Consider the following 12,679-nt stretch of genomic DNA (forward strand, 5'->3'; position numbering starts at 1 on the left):
GGGTCTTAATAGGTCAAGCTTATAAATAATGGAAAAGGACAACAAGGAGTCTATAAGATAATACACCCAAAAATGACGTGAGATGGTCGCACAGGTTAATCCTCATTTGTTGGAAAAAGAGATGATCAATTTGTTTGACAACACTTTCAAGGCCTCATACTTTGAATACCTAGTTAGAAGTTTTGCACAATATTTTTATAACTTGGTTGTTATAGCTGAAAGGATTGAACAAGCCATCCGGTTGGGAAGGATTGTTGACTCGACTGAGGAGAAAAGTTTCACTGGAAGAAAAAAAAAAAGAAATTGAGGTTCACAATATCAAAAGTGGTTACAAAGGCGAGAGAAAGAACTACAAAAATAAAGACACTTAGAGATCAATCGTCCAGAAGATGAAGCCATAGTGTCATTAGGCCAAGACTGGTCTATGCGTAACCTCAATTGACTATTGAAAAGGTGTCTTTATTAAGGTGTTCGTAGGATAGGGATGATTGGAAGATTCCATAAATTCCAATCCATGGTTGCTAAGTGTTTAGCCCTTTTATGTATCATAGCTCAAGATGTTAGCATACAATCTTTGTTATTAAGCCTCTTTTCTAAGAAATAATGAATTTGTCCTTCAATTGTGTACTTTCCTTTGATTTATAGCCAAATATCCTAAAAGGTGTTCCCTCTAAGAACTCACAAACACACTTTTGAAGCTTCCCGTGATCTCATAGACGCGATTCATTTCTTTTACCAAAATCTTTTCCCCAAGTGGAATTTTGAAAAATTAAACTTGCATTTTGATTTTAAAAATGATTTGATGTTTATTTAAAATGATATTTTTGACATTCTACTTGAAGAATGACTCATGAATCAAGCAACACCTTCATTGAGGTGAGTAAACTCTAAACACGAATAGAAAAATAAATCATCACCCTCACTTCGTGACTTTTGAACCAGGTATTTTAAATGTATGAATAATAGTATGCAGTGAACTCGTTGCTCATAAACTCATGAAATAAATTTCTTTGCAAATGTATAAACCATCATACTGGATGAGGTCAAAGTTTATTGATCTTAATTGTTCGTGCTTGAAATGAGAAAAAGTCATCTTTGTTATTCCTTTCACATTCTAAAATAAGTATATTCCTTGCGGTCCCCTTCTGAGCCTGAATAATTATTCTTTCATGAAAAATCTCGACTAGGATCACACCTCACACTGGGAGGCAAGTGAAAATTTTAATGAAAAAAGATAGATGAAAAGCTATAAGAAAGCCAAAAAAGAAAGGAGCCCAAAAAACTCAAATGTTAGGGGGCGTGCCCAAATCACAAGAAAAAGTTATAGCCAAAATAAAATGAGTATGCCCAGGCCAAAATAATGAAAAAGGGCAAACCAAAAAAGAGTGGCAAAAAAAAAGATGAAAAACACAAAGACTCAAACTACTAATAGTGATCTTTAGTCTTTGAAACCTTGAAACACTTTTTGAGTCTTATGAATCATTTTCTTTCATAGCTAAAAACCACAAACTACATTACGTACTTGTAGAAGAGTACTTTTTCATAAGAGTCATGACATTAAGAACAAGCTACTCATTATTATTCATATTGATAAAATGAGTGTTTAAAAAGAGATAAATTCTTATCAAACAAAACTTTGAGCTTTTTCTCGAGCCCTTCACTTTGAAACCTATAAAAATAAAAGGTCACCTCATAATGTACTTTCACCAATGACAATATCATCAGACACATATTCCTTCACCAAACTAAAAATGAGAGAAATGAGAGAATGGTTAATCGAAACCATTATTGTCTGAGTCACTGACAAAGCACACTTAGAGGCATTGACCAGTACAAGGGGGCAACATTATGTTTAGAAGGAGAATTGATCCCTTCTAGATAACCATAAAAAATGGAACATTTCCTACAATGAGACAAGGGAGCATTTTGGTTTATAAAAGGTAGCTTGGTCCTTTCAACAAGTGACATCGAATGTTTTTAGCAGTGAGATAAGGGAGTAATGAATGATCCTCTTAAATTATTCAAAATAGGTCACAATAGGCACCATAAAGGCTGAGTTGTGTAAACAAATATGGGAAAAGACTTACATGGGCCAACTTGAGTGGGTTAGAAGCCAAACAATGAATATGACCAAAATCAAAGATAGTAAGTCCTCATCAATCAAGCAACAAGAAGATTGAGAAAAAATAGGGGCCTATATTTCAAATTAGGTAAAGATGCATGTATATCATCTAAACTTTAAGACATTGATTAATGAGTTTTGCAAATTTCACAAGAGAAATTCGTGACCTGGGCAGGCCGCCCATAAGAATTAGGTCACTCGAAAAAAATCCATGTATTTTTCCACATAGGTAGGTCACTCATTACAATGAGATCCTTTTTCCGAAAAATCTCTATATTTTTTCCACTTAATGAGACCCTTTCTGAAAAATCTCTGTATTTTCCCCGCTAGGCAGGTCACCCATTACAATGAGATCCCTTCTGAAAAATCTCCGTATTTTTTACTTGGATAGGTCACCCATTACAATGAGACTCTTTCTTTGTATTTTCTCCCCGTGAGCAGGTCACCCATTACAATGAGACCTTTTTCTAAAAAATCTATGTATTTTCCCCCTTGGGTAGCTCACTCATTACAATAAGACTCCTCCTGAAAAATCTTCATATTTTTCCACTTGAGTAGGTTACCCATTACAATGAGACCATTTATTTGTATTTTTCCTTCCTAGGCAGGTCACCTATTACAATGAGACCCTTTCTGAAAAATCATTTGGAACAATTTGACCAGTTTTTTCAAAAAAAAATCAAAAGAAAAGAAGAGGAAGGACTTTTACGCTTATTTTCTTTACAAACTTACTATGCAAAGCCAAAAGAAAATAAATTTTTCAATGTCTTTGCACCGTAAGTATTGTAAAGAAGGGACAATTGTTATAACTCAACTTTGACCTACTTGTTTTTAATTAATTTTAAGGGGGTTAAGTCTTGAAATTAAAAGATCAGGGGCTTGAATTCAAAGTTTCGAAACTTCAAGGACCAAATTGAAAATGGGCATTTCAAGGACCAAAACGACGTCATTTTCACAACGCGCTGTTTCTTCTTCTTCTTCTTCTTCTTCTTCCTCTGAAGCTGGAAGCACCATCTGCAACAAAAAGGGAAAAGGGAGAAATGAGGGAGTCCCCATCCTACCCAACAACACATTCAAGCTACTTCACGTTTTTGGTTTTCTTTCGTCCCACAAAACTCCATTAAAGCCCTAAGGAAACCGCCACCAACAGTCTGGCATGGACGAGACTGCATGAACACAAAGACGCAAAGTCCTTATCTCCACACAAGGATCAGTATCCTGGGGAGATGAGGATAAAATCCACAGCAGAAACGCCTATAAAAGGCTAAAAAGGATTAAAAAGAGGGGGGGGGGGGCGAAAAACAGAAAACAAAGGAGAACAAAGGAGGAAAATAGAGGAAAAACCAGAGAGGGTGACAGAGACATAGAGAAATAAAAGAACAACAACAGACAGAGAAGCGAGATAGAAGGAGAGGAAGGTCATCGCAGGGGCGCCACCCGCCAGCCTCCATCGCCGTCCGCTTTGTTCCCAGCAGAAGCTCGCCAGGTAAGTTTGTTTTCCCCCTCCCTACATTTTAATTACCATGTTCTTGCAGCAGGCGTGCGTGAACAGTTCACGCACGCCTGCAGGTAAAAAAACAAAGAAATAAAAAGAAAAGGAGGGAAAAGCCAGTAACCGGATTTCGCAAGGTTTAAGCCTGCGAGGTCTAGCCCAGTAAATAGAAAAAGAGTGGGCTGGGTCTGGCTTCAAGCCCAACCAGCCCAAGCTACTTTTAGCTAAGGGTGTGTTTGGCAAAACACACCTTTATATCTTTTTCATGTATTTTATTATCTTTTTGTTTTGATATTTAACAAAACGAGCTCCTTTTGGATATCAAAAAAATTCAAAAATATTCGGGGATTTTCGTTGATTTATTTATGATCTCCTCGCGTGTTGTTTTATTTTATTTTTTTTCTTTGCTTATTGTTTTTCTATGTTGCATGTTTAATCTACAAACCATTACTGTTAAATGTGAATCTTTTATGCAATGTATTTTTTTCTTCTTGTCTAAAAAGAGTAAACAAAAAAAGGTAAACAAAAAGAGAAAGGCATAAAAAAAATTGTTTCTTCTTCAATTAAAAATCCAAATCTTGCAAACTTATTCACTAGCATCAGAGTCAGGAATATTCTATTTTTTTGGTTTGTGCAATATTTATCAACGCCAGTGTAGAAAATATTTGTAAGTAGTAAATGTTCACTAATGCTAGAGTCGTGAACATTATAGGAATAACAAAAAAAAATAAAAAGAGAAAAACAAACTTTTAGCAATTTAAGATAAGACCAGCAATGCAGTCTATCTTAGATAAAACGCTTAAGGGATGATATCACCTTCCCTTTTGCATAACTAGTCTCGTATCATAAAATCTTTGTTGACTAGTTGGGGTTCCTAGTAACTATAATACTAGGTGGTGACTCTTTGAACATAAATCTTTTTTTTTTCAAAGAACAAGATGTCAGATATCCGTTTTTTATCCGATAATTTAAAAGATTATTTTTAATCGGTCACCGTGATATTCGCCTGACATGTCTTTACATTTTTAATTGTATCTATGATGTCATTGTATAGTATTTAATTCTCAAATTACCCTTTAATTATGTTTTCCACCAAATTGATAAAATTATATTTTTTATTCCAAAAAGTTTCTTGATATACATAAGTATATAATATAAAATCATTGTTTTTAATAAATGACACAATCTATTCTTATATAATTGATAATATTTTCAATGTCTCATATGTTTTTAATTATGTATATTATGTTAGTATATAGTATTAAATTCTCTATTATTATCATTTAATCAAGTTTTTATATTCAAAATGACACAATGATAATTTTTATTTTGAAAATACCCCTAAGTTATACATGTATATAATTTTATTTTATTTCTTATAAAAAAAATTATTTCAGGTTAACATGCCATCCTTGGATATAATTGACAATTTGTTAATTTTTTCATTCAAATTAAAATAATACATTACTTAATATTATATAAAGAATGACAATATCAATAAAGAAGTAGATCACAGACAGAAAAAGAAAGGAAAGAAGAGAGAGATTATGAACCCATTTGTTTGCTGAAAATTAGTTTTTTTTAAAAAAATGAATTCCGGGAAAATGAATTATTTTTCGATGTTTGGTAGTGTAATGAAAAATAAGTTGGAAAATAATTTCCAGTGTTTGGTTATGTCATGGAAAATGAGCTGGAAAATAACTTATTAATGTTTTATTTTTTCAAGTTTATTACAATAATAAGGAACAAATCTTACAAATTAAAAAGTTGAATGAGAATGAAATTGAAAAAAAAATATAATTTCATAAATTATCTCAAATAAAATAAATAATAATCAAAATAATAGAAATCAAATCTAAAAAATAAAAAAATTAAAAGATGAAGAAATTAAAATAATAATAATTAACATTTCATAAATTATTTCAAATAAAATAAGTAACAATCAAAAGAATGAGGACCAAATTTGATAGATAAAAAATTTCAATTAAAAAATGATAAGGGAAAAGCAAATAATAATTATAAAAATGAGGACCAAAATTAATATAAAAATTAAATTCTAAGGGATAAAATTGAAAAATAAATATTCAAAACAAAATATATATAGCAATCAAAAGTTTGAGGACCAAATTTAATATAATCAGCAAATAATATGATATTTCTAAATTTTTCACAACTTCCAGAAAGTGTTTTCCGCCTAAAATAAAAGGAAAACACTTTCTGGAAACCAAGCCAAAATTTCCTTTGACCGGAAAGTATTTTTCGTTGACCAACTTTCTTAATAGTAAACAAATACAAGAAAGTTTGGAAAATGATTTCCCGAAAACCACTTTTCAGAAAACGAACATACTCTATATGAGAGAAACGTCTTGTCCTGTATGCATTCTTTTATTTGTCATAATGACATATTTATAGATTTAATAATTATTTTCAATATAATATTAAAAGTGTAGCTGTAATTGTAATAGCAGTTTTTTTTAAAATATTTTTTTATTTAAAAATATATTAAAATAATATTTTTTTATTTTTAACACCATCCTATCAAAACAATTAAAAAAATAAAAAAAATAATTTAAAATAAAAAAGAAATATTTAAAAAAAAATACTGTTTGGAACAATTTTAAATCATGTACAAACTGAGCTATATTTTCGCAAAGATATTAGTAGCACTTGATGTGAGGGTGATTAATTGGAATATATTCAGCCAACTGTTTCTTGAAGCCATGTTTAGCCCAACTGAACTTCAAAAAATCAACTTCACACACACACACACACACACACTCACACACACAGACACACAGATGAATAACACTAAATGCAATATTGTTGGGAAATCTTTAAACCTCCATTTCTTATCTTCACCATAGACAGAGATATGAATGGCAGCTGGTTAATATTTGAAACGTGTCTGTTGGCCATTTTTTGAAAGGATTCTTGTTGGATATCTTGAAAACACGATGAGATCTACCTAGCTAGTTGGCCATGTATATACTGACAAGATTGCAAAGAATAAGCTGGCTGATACGTGTTGATGATGCAAAAGGGGGGGAAAGAAAGATTCATGACGATCGTTCAGGTAATTAATTAACAAAAGAAATGACAGTGAGATCAGTACTGATAATGAGTCGCCGAGGTTTTATATATGTAGATATCTGGGCATGAGGATTCAAATAAAGAACACAAGGAGTGCTCGGCGTGCATCTCGCAGCACATGAGCTTGATCGAACAGACAGCCAGGACTGTGTTCGAAGTCACGAGGTTCCCCCATTTCTTTAAATTCTTTCACATCCAGAGGGCTGTTTTTCTTCCTCTTTTTTAAAGACGAGTCCAAGTTGACAGTGTCCAATAAAGATATATATCTCGAGATCTAATTGTATCAGATATATTTCCCTCTCAAGCTGTAAGTTGAGAGATTCTTGGCTTTGTTATTGAGATATTTTAATCACCTGTGATGAAATTTAACACCGACCATGTTTGATCTTATGCTTTGTTAAATCAAATGTACGTGCGAAGTAGTAATGCAGACAGACTCGCTCAACTTTATATATGATTTTGGTCAATGGACAACACCAACTCTCTGCTAAATGTCGTCACTTGAGAATTTTGTAACGCAGGAATATGCATCGGCGAAGCTCTGACTTTCTGTCCAGGAGCCCAAAGAAATTTTTAACTAGTTTATATGACTTTTTGGGACCAAAATTGTTTTTGATTATTAAAAAAAATCACCATCTCGGAGAATTCTTTATTATTATTATTAAATCATTGACAAATAAGATTAATTTAACAAAATAAATTGAAAATTATATGTGTTAATAAATTATAATAAATTTATTGATCTAAACAAAATATAGAATAAATACATATTAAGATATCTAATATCATGTTGAATGTAGCTTTAGAAGAAAAAAAATCTAATTATAGAACAATTAATAGTTGTTTTAAAAAAATATAAATCATTTTAAATAATCATAAAATGTATATTTCTCAAGTATAAAATCAATTTTCTTATTAACATCTTTCTTGTTTATAATCTAAGACTTTAAACTAAAATCATTGTTTCCGTTAAAAAAATATAATTATTAAAACAAGTTTAAAAAAAATTAAAATATTATGTTCATATTTCATATGTGATTGAAAGCTAAAAGAAATCATAAATATATTAAAATAGTGTTCAAAATCTATTTAAATTTGTTTTAAAAAAATTTGAATCAATTTTTCCTAAACAATTTATTATTTGTATTATTATTTTCATACTAGATACATAATAATTGAAATACAAATTAATAAAATTCAAATAAGAATTTATAATATTATTTAAGAACCAAGTCCAAGTCAAAATAAAGAGTAAGTGACTAAATATGGTAATTTTAATTTTTTTAAGTGTCCAAAAAAACACAAAGAAAAAGAAATAGAAGAGTCAAGCCCATCTCCTAGCCCTCTAGTAGCAGGCTAGGTGCACGCAGGCCTAGAGGTTAGGCCCATGCATTTGACCTTGCTTTTTATTTATTTTTAATTAAAAGAATGGATGACATGTCATCCACTTATTATTTTAAAAAGATAAATAACTAAATTGAATAACTTGTTGTCCTCTTGACTAGTTTCCAGTAGTCCAACTTAATAGAATCTAGGTAGAAATTGTTGTTTCATTTTTAGGACTAGATAACTTGCTTTTCCACCAGTTTTTGACATGAAAAACAACATACATAACTCAATAAACCCAATTGTTCCTGTAAAGTTTCCAAAAATCGATCAAAAAATAAAAAATCAACCCGAGATCCAAAGTCTTCTCAAGCTCTTATCTACTTTTTCGGCCAATTTGAATGTCACCTAAATTGGTTGATGACAATTGTTAATTTAATCCAAGGATATTTAAATTACATTTCAAAATAGAGTGTCCAAAATTATAATCCACAAGTTTGATAATACAATTTAATAATCCATAATTTCCTAAAGCAATATAAAAATAACAACTACTAATAACTCTTGGCGAACCTATGAGTTACATGTAACAAAATCAATAATATTTATTAAGTGACGAGTTAATATTTCATTTAACACTTAAAGGAAATTATCAATTTTTCATATAGATAATATTTAATTCATTTTTTATAATCATCCAATTTCTCTTTACATAATTTCATTCAAAGGTAAACAAATCTCATAATATTTATAACTTGAATAATCGTTCCAACATTTCTATAACTTAGCCAACATTTCAATATTCTATCTTAAGTACTCATTATCTCAACATACTCATCTTATTTACCAATCAATTCAGCATTTACATTTGAAAAATTAATAATCTGGTATTCCTTCGTGAATATCAATTAACCCGATCAACCATCTTGGTTGCCCATCAATCTGGCATTCCTATTCAAAAGCCAATATTATAGTATTTCTTAATGAATACCAATCAATTTGGCCAACTCATCTCGGTTGTCAATCAATCTGGCATTCCTATTTGGAAGTCCTTAACGAAATACCCATCATCAATCCAGTCAACTCATCTTAGTTGCCAATCAATCTAGCATTCCCTATTCGTAAGCCAATATTCTAGTATTTTTTAATGAATACTCATCAATTTGGTTAACCCATCTTGGTTGTTAATCAATCCTCTTAACTTACACATCTTTCTTTCCGTATAAACTATTAATATCACTATCCGTATTTTCATGGATTAACTAATTCACAAGTAAAATTTGTGGAAAATTATTATAAAAAAAAACATTACCATAAAGTACGAAGTACCTACCTATTTTTTTTACTATGAGCGGCTTTACTAGCTCGCTAAATCACCCTAACGGTCTCCCCTGCATCAATAGGTTTTTAAATCAATTATTATTGTATCCAAAAATATTCCTTATTCATCGTAACATCTATTATAACTCCACTCAGTTACTCGTCCACAACTAAATTCCTTTTTTTTTCAACTTATTTGATACAATTCTGATTTTCATATAATTATTCAATATCTAACTCTTTCTTATAAATTTAATTATATCATTCTTTGAAAAATGATATATATCCCTTTCTAATCATCATTAATATATCCTAAATCATTAATTAAACAAAAATCAATTTAATTACAAGCTAATTCACATTTTCTTCAATTCTCCATTCACTTTCTACAATATCCTCATTTAATTCACATAAAAGTTCTTATTACATCTAATAAATACAAACTCCATTTCACCTTGCCTTAATCTCAAACACAACCAAAACTAATTATTAATTCAACAATTTCTTAAAGGCATTAAATTCATAAAACATCGAAAATTCATATTTGTCACATAGAATTAGAATCATTTATGAAAATTGTTATCCATATATTCAATTATCAAAATTACAATAAGGTCATGTTTGTTTGTTGGAAAGTAGTTTCTTTTTGGAAAGTGAATTCCGGGAAAGTGAATTATTTTCTGATGTTTGGTAGTGTAATGGAAAATAAGTTGGAAAATACTTTCCAGTATTTCGTTATGTCATGGAAAATGAGCTGGAAAATAACTTATTAATGTTTTATTTTTCTCAAGTTTATTAAAATAATGAGGAACAAAATCTTACAAATTAAAAAGTTGAATGAGAATGAAATTGAAAAAAAAAACAATTTCATAAATTATCTTAAATAAAATAAATAATAATCGAAATAATAGAGATTAAATCTAAAAAATAATAAAAGATGAAGAAATTAAAATAATAATAATTAACATTTCATAAATTATTTCAAATAAAATAAGTAACAATCAAAAGAATAAGGATCATATTTGATAGATAAAAAATTTCAATAAAAAAATGATAAGGGAAAAGCAAATAACAATTATAAAAATGAGGACCAAAGTTAATATAAAAATTAAATTTTAAGAGATGAAATTGAAAAATAAATATTCAAAACAAAATATATATAGCAATCAAAAGTTTGAGGACCGAATTTGATATAATTAGCAAATAATATGACATTTCTAAATTTTTCACAACTTCTGAAAAGTGTTTTCCGCCCAAATTTTTCAGGAAAATACTTTCCTGAAAACCAAGCCAAATTTTCCTTTGACTGAAAAATATTTTCAGTTGACCAACTTTTCTAATGACAAATAAACACAGGAAAGTTTGGAAAGTAGTTTCTCGGAAACCACTTTCCAGGAAACAAACATGGCCTAAAACTTATAAGAATAACACCATTGCATTAAATCCTCTTTTTTTGCCTCTTAATGGTCAGCCCCTAGGGCTTCCCTACCAACCCAAATTTTTTTTTTTTTACATAAATTCACTCCTACAACAACGTACAAAGGTCTTAGAAACTCAATTTCTAAGAAATTTACTTTTCCCCCAATTTCATCTCTAGAACTCTAATTCAATTTGGGTAAATTTTGCTCAAAATCAATTAATTATTGTTCAAATTGATATAAAAGGATTCCAAACATCTTACCTAGTTACAAAATGTATTTTGAAAATCAACCGATTGAAATTTTCCAAGGCTTCCCCTTTTTTTCCTTTTATTTCTTCATTTTCTCTCTCTTACTCAATTGTTTTTCCTCTCTTTGATCTTTCTTGATTTTTAGTGTAAATGTGTTTTTCTCTTTCAAAATCCTCTATTTTCACTCCTAACCCTTACTCTCTAACCCTTCAATGTGAAAGGAAGGAAGAAGAAATGAAAATGCTTTTTTTTTCTTGTTGCACTATCGGGTTATAATAAGGATAGCAGCCAAAACGGTCTAACCATTTAGAGAAATGGTTCATCTATTTTATTAAATCAGTCTAGTGATTTCTCAAAACAGCTAAACCATTTTTTATTCTGAAAAAATGGATATTTTCAGCCATAAACCTTTCTTCTTTTACCTTTTTAACTCCTTTTCTTTTCTTTTTCTTATTTCATTTCATTACACCCTATTTTCTATTATATTATTATTTTTAATTTATCTTGGGGTTTACATTCTTCCCTCCTACAAAAATTTCATCCTCAAAATTTAATTCATACTTGCATCTGGGAATAACTCTAGATACTTTTTCTTCATTTCTGACTCTCTTTCTCATGTTATCTTTTTTATTTAGGAACTTTTACGAAGTATCTTTGCCATGGGGATTCTTCTATTTTTGAGTTTCTTCTCACCTCTATCTAATAATATTGATTGGATGTACTTCCAAAGTCAAATCCTCATTTATTTCCAGTGGAACTTGTGGCAACACTTGAATGGGATCCATCTCAACCTTTCGAAGTAACATACATTAAATACATCATGTATCTTTGACAAGTGCGGTGGTAAGGCCAATCTATATGCAACTGGGCTTATCCTTTGGACTATCTCAAAAAGACTAGTGTATCTCAGGGCCAATTTTCCTTTCATCCTAAACCGCATAATATGCTTCTATGATGCAACTTTTCAGAACACTTGATCTCGTACCTCAAACTCAAAGGACCTTCTTCTTTTATCTGCATAGTTTTTTTGTTTATCCTAAGCTGCTTTCATTTTATCTTTTATGATTTTCACCTTCTCCGTTGTAATTTATACCAATTTCGAGTCAATTAACTTCATACCATCTACTTCTTCCTAATATACTGGAGTTCAACACCTTCTTCCTAACAGACTGGAGTTCAACACCTTTTTCCATACAAAACTTCATAGGGAGTCATTCACACTACAAATTGATAGCTATTATTTTAAACCATTCAACACTTCTCATTATGTCCATAACATGCAAATCATTTACCTTAACTTACTTATAACATAGATTATAAGATTAAGACTAATATTTAATTCACAATATATCTTTCACATATTTATTTTAAGTTAACACACAATTTCACCAACTTTCCATTAAATTATCGTTTTCCCTTACACATTCAACATGGTTGGCCATAAGATTTATTTTCATTCCTTTATGTTTCTTCAATTTTAACTCTAGCTAACATGTATTCCATGTCACTATAACAATTCTACAGTCAAACACACTTTTCTCCAAATTTTGTTCAATAACCCTAACTTTTATAAAGTTAGGGTTTTCACCCAAAATTACCCCAAATTCAAAACAACAAGAAATAATTGGTTAAGAACACATTACCAAGTTGTTTTGCACTT

Source organism: Populus trichocarpa, chromosome 15 (genome assembly GCF_000002775.5).
Source record: "Populus trichocarpa isolate Nisqually-1 chromosome 15, P.trichocarpa_v4.1, whole genome shotgun sequence".
Lineage (NCBI taxonomy): Eukaryota > Viridiplantae > Streptophyta > Magnoliopsida > Malpighiales > Salicaceae > Populus > Populus trichocarpa.